Here is an 8093-nt window from a genome sequence, read left to right as displayed (position 1 = left end):
ACCTCGTTGTCACAAGTGATGTGTGGTGACCTCACCCCTTGTAGGACGGAGGGGTCCACGTGCTACGGGTACCTGGGTGGAACCAGGAGGAAGTGGACATTCACATCCCCGTAACCCTCCATCCCAGCATCTTGACATTTCCATGGCAACCAAAGACCAGCACCTCTCAGTATGCAGTGAAGGTACAGACACTTCTGAGTACATTCCTTTGGGTGTTTCCATGGGATTCTGGCTTTTGCCCATTCTGTTATTTTTCATGTTACTTTCTAGTGGTTGGAAAAAATTTTAAATCACAGTCTTTATGATTCTGTATTTCCTGAGGTTTCCATCATAGCAATGTAATGTGGGAAATCAGGAAGACTCCAAAGACTCGCAGCTAGAAAATACAGCAAAGAAAATACAGTAAAGAAATCCTGGAATATAGACTGAAATTCCACTAAACAATTATGTTGGTAAAAACTGGTTTTTTAAAACCATGTGTGTATACCCTTAGAGGCAAATACCAAATTCCCAAGAAAATTATTTCCAGCCTTGTCACACGCCAAGTGTCAGTGCTCTGACTTTCATGTTCCACAAGGCATTAGCTAGCAGGACTCAACTCGGATGGGGCTCGAGTCCTTGTGGTCAGCACAGGGCCCGTCAGTCCTGTTGTCCCCCTGGAAGGACAGAGCCTGAGCTCTGGGAGGGGCCGCTGAGTTCTGGGGCCCGAACTCAGGCGTCTGTGTATGTCAGTCACAAGGTGCCCCGAATATGGGGACCAGAAATAAGACAGTGTGGCGAGAGAGAGGGCAGAGGGATCCTCCAGCCACACACCGGCTGATGCCATGTTTTTCCATGCAGTGTGTGTGAGAGAGAGTAGGCATAGGTGTTTTTGAGCATGCGAGTTTGTATGTGTTTGAGTGTGTGTATCGGTCTGCATGTGCATATGAGTGTGGATGTATGAGTTACATGACAAAGTGTGAGCGGGTGTGTGTATAGTTTGGGTATGAGTGGGTGAGGGTGTGAGTGAGCATGTGTGTGAGGGTAAGCCAGTAGGTGAGCGTGAATGCGTGTGTGAGTGGGTGAATGTAGATGAGTGTGAGGGTAACGTGTGAGCGAGGGGGTGTGAATGAGGGAGTGTTGTGAGTGAGCATGCATGAGTGTGTGTGCATGAGTGTGATTGGGTGATTGTGTGTAGTTGTGTGAGTGCGTGAGACTGTCGGTGAGTGTGAACATGTGAGTGTGGGTGAGCATGTGACTGAGTGTGCGATTAAATGTGTGAGTGGGTAAGCATGTGTGAGTGAGCATGTGTGACAGCGAGTGTGAATGGTTGTGACTGAGCATGAACAGGTGTGTGAGCATGAGAGTAGGTGATGTGAGTGTGCATGTGTATGTGAGTATGAATGGTCTGTGTGAGCATGTATGTGAATGAGTATGCGTGTCAGCCTACGGATATGAACAGCGAATAGGTGAGCATGTGTGTGAGTGTGAGCCTGTGGGTGTGAGCCTGTGGGTGTGAATGCAATATGGCAGTGGGTGAGTGTGTGGGGTCAGTGCGTGCGTGTGAACATGTGGGTACGAATCGTGAGTGGGTGAATAAGGGTGAATATGTGAGTGTGTGCGTGCATGTGGAGTGTGAGCAGGTGAGTGTGTGTGCATGTGCACACATGTGTCTCCAGCCCCCTGGCTTCCCCGGTGGGCACAGGACTAGTGGCTGATCCCATGATGTGTCTTCCTCTGTAGGCCCATGGCAGAAGGAACTTCAGCTGATCTTCATCAAGCTCCACGGTTGCTGCAGTCAACGTCAAGGGATGATGACCACAGGCAGTGACACTGGCCTCAGTGTGATCCAGGCCCACGAAGTGCAGCGCCCGCTCCATTTTGGTGAGATGAAGGTGAGGCCTCAGGGCCAGGACAGCCCTGGGGAGGCTCGGGGTGGTGTTGTCCAGCCACCCTCTCAAGAACTAGCCTTCAGGCTTCATTCAGAAACATTCCTTAGCCTTCTGTCCTGTCCTTGGTGTGGGCGGTGGTCAAGGGGCTGAGGGGCCGAGCCCTAACCCTGCCCTTGGTAGCTCATGGCCACATCGGGGAGATGGACAGGACATCCCACACCAGGCAGGATGGGATTGGAAGAGCTAGAAGCCATAGGCAGGGTTTCTGAAGGGGCGACCAGAGGACACAGAAGACATGAGGGCGTCAGAAAGCCCTTCTCGAGAGCTCCCTGGTCCCAAAAGTTAAAAATATCAAATCAGAAGGGTCACTGAGGGTTGTGCTGTAAATTTACAGTGAAAGGGGCCAGTAGGCTCTGCGAGACCCACCAGACTCCTCTCCCCTTACTCCCATGCAGGTACAAAGGCAAGTGTTCCCTACACTGGTCTCTGCAGCTTTTTTTGTTGTTGTTTTTGAGTCAGAGTTTCACTCTGTCACCCATGCTGGAGTACAGTGGCACAATCATGGCTCACCACAGCCTCAACCTGCTGGACTCAGGCAATTCTTCCACCTCACCTTCCAAACAGCTGGAACTATAAGGTACATGCCACCTCACCCGGCTCATTTTTTTATGTGTTGTAGAGACATGGTCTTACCATGTTGCCCAAGCTGGTCTTGAACTCCTTGGGCTCAGGCAATCTTCTTGACTCGGCCTCCCTAAGTGCTGGGCTTATAGGCATGAGCCCCCGGCCCAGCCCTGCACCTGGCTTTCCATGCTGATTGATGTGGGCCATCTTATTTATCAGTGACAGCAGGTAGGGTTGGTCTCCCCAGCTGATCCTCTGCCAGTCCCAGCGGCACTCCCTGACCCAAGCTCCCCAGGACCTCAACTCCTTTCTTCTGGGACAGAAAGGGGAACCCCGTAGTGTCCAGTCACAGCCTGCTCTTAGGATATTGGGTACATGGGTGGACCGACAAATCCCGTGTTCTGACCGAGAGCCATAGCCACATGCACACACCTGTCTAAAGTCAGGTCTAAGAGAAGTACTTAACAGATGCCCTTGAGATGAGGCATAATGGTCCCATACGGGAATAAGCTGGGGTCCGCTTGTCCCCTTCCCCGTGTCTCCCCTCTCAGCAAATGTGCCACCCTGCACCCAGTTGCTCAGCAGAGGCCTGAGGACTATTCCTCAGGAGGCAGAGGGTGTCCTGGTAGACCCTCTGGGCTCACACTTGCACCCAGCATATTACAGCCTGGCTGGCTCCTGACCTCTTGAGCCAGTTCCTTTGTTAGGTGAGAATGCCTTCCCAGCAGAGGGGTAAAAAGGCCCCAGGGAGTCGGCGGCTCTCAGAACAGGGCCTGGGGCATGCCGAGCTTGGCTTGATGGATGTGTTAGCCCTTGGCCCCTCTCCTCACCCTATGGCCAGGTGACCCATGTATCCAGTCAGTGAACATTCAGAACACCCCTCACACTGGGTCAAGCTGCCCACCCTGTCTGTCACTGGGTTTTCTAACACCTCCCCACTACCCGTTACCTGGCTGCTGATTGGCACACACAGGCCAGGGTGATGGGAACTTCTGAGCTGTCCCCAGCTTAGCCACGGTGAACACCGATATCCCTCTGTGGACACACGCCCAGCATGACCAGGCCTACTGCCTCTCAGACCCTATCTCTTTCCACTCTCTCCTGCTCACCGTATTCCAGCCACAGTAGCCACTTTATTCCTTCTATGTGTTGAGCAGATGTGTGCCTCAGGGCCTTTGCACAGACTACTCCTTCATTACCCTGGGTTATCTGTGACCTCTGTCTGGCTGCCTTTTGACATGGCTCCCAAGTCTGAGATCCTAGGCCACTTCTTCAGAGAGGCCTTCCCTGCCAGCTCTGCCCCTGACTCAACCTGCTGCACAGGACATGCTTCCTGCAGACCTGTACTGAGTGCCCAGCCCATAGCAGCTCTTAGGAAATCCGAGCAATGGGCCTTGCGTCTCCCGTGGAGACGGCTGAGCCCAGTCCATGTCCCTGTCCTCCAGGTATGTGTGATCGAGCCCAGCAGCTTGCAGTTCACCCCATGCCAGGTGGAGAGATGCGTGGGACAGGCCGCGGAGCTGCCTCTGAGGATCAACGGTCTCATGCCCGGTGGGGCCAGTGAGAAGGTCGTCCTGAGTGACTGCTGCTGCTTGGACTGATGGTGGAGGGAGAGAACCAGCGCAAGTTCCAGCTACTCCCAGGTAAAGCAGCCCTGCTGAGCAGGGCCAGACAGGTGGACATGGACCACCCCGATTTCCAGGCGGAGGGCTTGAGGCAGCAGAGGGGCCCAGCATCAGGAGTGGCGTTTGTCTGCGTGTCCACCGTCACCTCCGGTCTGGTCTGGGTCTTGTCCACCTTGGCAGATGCCTGGACTCTCTGAGTCTCTTTCCACATCTCTAAGCTGAGTGTTGTCTAAATAGAATTGCTTATCAAAGGGCCTGTTTCAGTGCTTGAATGCAGTTGGCGCTCAGAATACACAGTTGATAGGAGTTTTGGCTAGTCTCATAGGCGTGGCACCCATGACCCGTAAGGCCCACCTTCCTGAGTACACATGTCGCTTTGGCATCCCCTGTGGGATTTAGCGATGATATCCATGGTGACCCTGGCAGCGGCGGTGAATTTATTGAGTGTCCACCCTGCCAGGTGCAGGGTAAGCACTTCGTACACCCGACCTCACTGACGACTTGAAACACTGTAGGAGAAGGAACTGATGTTGGGCCCCATGTCAGATGAAAAAACAGAGGCTGGGTCACTGGCGCAGGTCACACATGGCCTGGGCTGAAGATCCGGGTGTGCCTGACAGCGACCTATAGTTGAGTCATTTGTGAGACAGGGCCAGGAGAGTTGGCCCAGGCAGGCAGGGTTTCTTCTCTGATAGGCAGAAGAAGAAAACCAAGGAACTGGTGAGCTATTGGATAAGCACCTATTGAGTAAGACTCCAGCAGGGCATTGGAAGGAACAGGGATAGCATTTGGTGGGCAGGGGTTCCTGCAGCAGGACGGGAAGTGGGCTGGTCTGGAAAGCCAGAATCTGGAGGGCTTTGGAGGGCTTAGATCTAGAGTACAGGCAGTGGGGAGCCACTGAAGGTCTTTGAGCAGAAGAGTGATGTGATGCTGGCAGGGTTTAGGAAGCTCGATCGGCAGAGGTGTTTGTAGGACCGCCTGTGGTGCCAGGTGATTTTACAAGCTGCTGTAGCTGGGATTGCGTGCAGAGCTGTTACAGTTTGAAGCTGCACAGAAGGAGACCAGCGTCTGTGAAAAAGCAGTGTGCAAACCACATCCAGGGGAAACCAAGCTTAGGAAAGAGATCTACGGTGTTCTCCACAAGGTCACCATGTAGGATGGAGGATTGCACTGCAAGGGGAGAGGCCTGCCGGCAGCAGGAGATGAGCTGCCCCCGTGCACTTCCGCCTACTTCCATCCTGGAGGGAGGCCTGCAGAGTGCAGCCCAGCTTGGGGTACGTCCCAGGGAATGGCAGGGTTTGAACTCCACGACGTTGGTCTGAGCCGCTTCATCCACTTCTTATCCACTGTGTGATGTCAGGTGTGCTGCCAACCTCTCTGAGCCTTGGGTTCTCCATCTGTGAAGCTGGATCACAGCTCATTATTATCGAGATGGTGACACGTGAGTATCCCTCTGCACTCTGCAGGGGCATTTCCCAAGGAGTTTGCGTTCCGAACACAGCAGTTGGGATAGAAATTCTGTAGTGTCCGAGTTTCCCTCGGGAAGTGCCTTGCATCTCTGCTGGGGCGTATGGCAATATGTAGGTGCGTGTAGGGTCCAGGGTGTGTGAAAAAGACGTGTCTGAGCACCTTAGACAGGCGTGAGGGCAGAGAGAGAGACGCTCACCCCATGGAAACCCATGGAAGCCGAGGGCAGGTTGGGTCAGCGGGGGGCACCGTGGCCGTGATGCCCTCCCTGCGGCATGCTCGGCTCAGGGAGCAGGATATGTCCCCGTATAGGTCAGCTCTCTTCCTCTGCTAAGTTCAGGTCACACGTGACTGGACTCTGGTCATGGCTCTGAAAAAGGAGCCGTGTGAGGCCCCTGGGTGGCCTGCCCTGGTCTGCCCTCCCCTGCAGTACCCTCAGGCTCCACCCTTCTCCCACTGGACCCCACCTCTGCTGGGCCCTCACAGTTGGTGCCTTCTTGGAAGTCCCTCGGCTGTAGGCACTGCTGTGAAGCTCTCCACAGAGTGCCCCTTGCCCCTTGGCTGCCTCCTAGTTGGGAGTGTGGGCACCTCTCCTCTTCTCTGTGCTGGCTCTTTCTCTGCTCAGCCTCTCCAGTGACTGGTTTTCCAAGGGCCTGTTCACTGAGCATCTACTAAGGGCTATTCTCTGGGGGTTCCCTGGTAAATGAGAGCAAGAGAGAGCACTAGAGAGAGGGAGACAGACGTGGTCTCTCTCTTCTTGGTGCACCTAGGATTGCAAGTCCTAGTTCCCCCGGCCATTCAGCGCCCATGATAGTGTGTCCTGTGGATGAGTAAGCACAGGTGCTGTGAGCACCATCCCACTCCTAGGTGCTGCCCAACAGAAAGGTCTCAGCGTGGTGCCCGGAAGAGCTGCCCAGAAGATGGGCTCTAAGCCAGTTTGAGGTATCTGGAAAGGTTGCTTAGAGGAAGCTGTAGCTAATCTGAGACCCATGAGGGATCAGCATGGACATAGGAGGAGAAGGTGGGAGGGCGGAAAGGCTCTGAGTCTTGGCTGGGGTGTGGGTTTCACAGGTGTAAGGGCTTGTCAGAGCCCCAGAGGGGTCCTCTTAAGAGGTGTCCATGCTGCTGGGTGTAAATTTGACCTGGGGTGGGGGGAAACCGCCATCAACACAGACCTGTGGGCAAACATTTAGAGTGAAGTGTGCTGATGCCTAACTTTCAGATGTGTTAAAAAAAATAAGATCCGTTGGTGGGTGGGTAGAGGGGTGGACAGGCAACAAGAGGAATACAACCAAGTGTCCATTGTAGGGGCTTGGTGTTGGGTAAGCGCTAGTCAAAGAACAGTTGTTTCACCTTCTCTGTGTGTTTGACAGTTGTCCTAAGAAATGCTAGGAAAGGAAAAATGCTACACACCTAACAGAATGGCTTTTTTAAAGGTGGAAAATAGCAAGTCTTGGCAGGGGTGTGAGGCAACTGTTAGGAGCAGAGTCAGTTCACACAGCCACGTTGGGAAGAATTTGGCAATCATTATCATAGCTGAAGGTGTGTGACCTGTGGCCCTGCAGTCCCCCTCCTAGCAATATGTCCAGCAAATGCTGGTATGTCCCCCAAATGAAGGTCCACACCCAGCAGCACTGTGGATCAGAGCCCCCATCTGGAAGGGACCCAAATGCCCATATGCTGCTGGAACTGCAGCCCCAGGAGCAAGCAGCGAGCGGTCTCTGTTCTGGGCCACCAAGACATGGGGTCATCTGCCGCTCAGTAACAGGAACTATGCACACGTCGCTCACTTACCTGTGTATTTGCACACACACGTGTGCGTTTATTTCCGTGAATATGTGCACAGCAGATAAATGATGACAGAGCACTGTGAAATGTGGGCAGCACTTGTGAGATGGGGACTGTGGGGGGTTTTGTTTTCTCTTCTGGGGAGCAGGACAACACAGTGGTGAAGAGCACAGACTCTGAAAGCAGATCATCTGGGAGAGTACGTCCCAGCTCTGCTCTCGAGCAGCTGTGGTCCTTAGGCAGATGACGTGACCTCTCTGCGCCTTGGTGGCCACAACTGGGAAAAACAGTAGTGTCTCGCTGCCAGGATTGTGATGTGAGTTGCGACATGCAGGCAGCACTCAGGGAATGTTATCTCTGAGCGCTGTCTCTCTTGCAGTGATGCACAGTCAATGTGCATCACTCTTATCTTTACGTCTCCATGAGTATCACTTAAGAGGCCACCAGGAAGGATCTGATCAGAGGCACTAACTGCCTAGATGTTTGCCTAGGGGGAAAGAGTACTAGGAAGCACTCGTGTTTGTAGGGGGAAAAAATGGTGTATTCTGGGCACTGTTGTTTGTGTCGCTGCCACCCTTCTGCAGACGAGGAAGAGGTTGCTTAGAGAGGCGAAGGGACTGGCCTGAGAGCACACAACCAGGGCCGGCAGAACCGGGGCTCCCAGGAGCACAGGAGTGCTGAAGCAGCCTGTGAGTGTTCCTGAGGGCTGAAGGGTTCT

General features: G+C 53.7%; 1 long non-coding RNA gene across 1 annotated transcript in view; it reads left to right on the top strand.

Annotated features, from left to right (window-relative positions):
• Nucleotides 1-1764, top strand: part of LOC103266847 — a 3013-nt gene extending 1249 nt beyond the window's left edge. Inside the window, exons 2-3 of the long non-coding RNA XR_002482334.1 lie at nucleotides 45-182; nucleotides 1723-1764. This is a non-coding gene — a long non-coding RNA (uncharacterized LOC103266847). The remainder of the gene's footprint in view (nucleotides 1-44; nucleotides 183-1722) is intronic.
• The last annotated feature ends 6329 nt before the right edge of the window (nucleotides 1765-8093 follow it).

Source organism: Carlito syrichta, unplaced genomic scaffold, assembly GCF_000164805.1.
Source record: "Carlito syrichta isolate Samal-C Ts95f unplaced genomic scaffold, Tarsius_syrichta-2.0.1 Scaffold307379, whole genome shotgun sequence".
NCBI classification, from domain to species: Eukaryota; Metazoa; Chordata; class Mammalia; order Primates; family Tarsiidae; genus Carlito; species Carlito syrichta.
The sequence above is the reverse complement of the archived record's forward strand: the minus strand, read 5'-3'. Positions and strand labels throughout refer to the sequence as shown.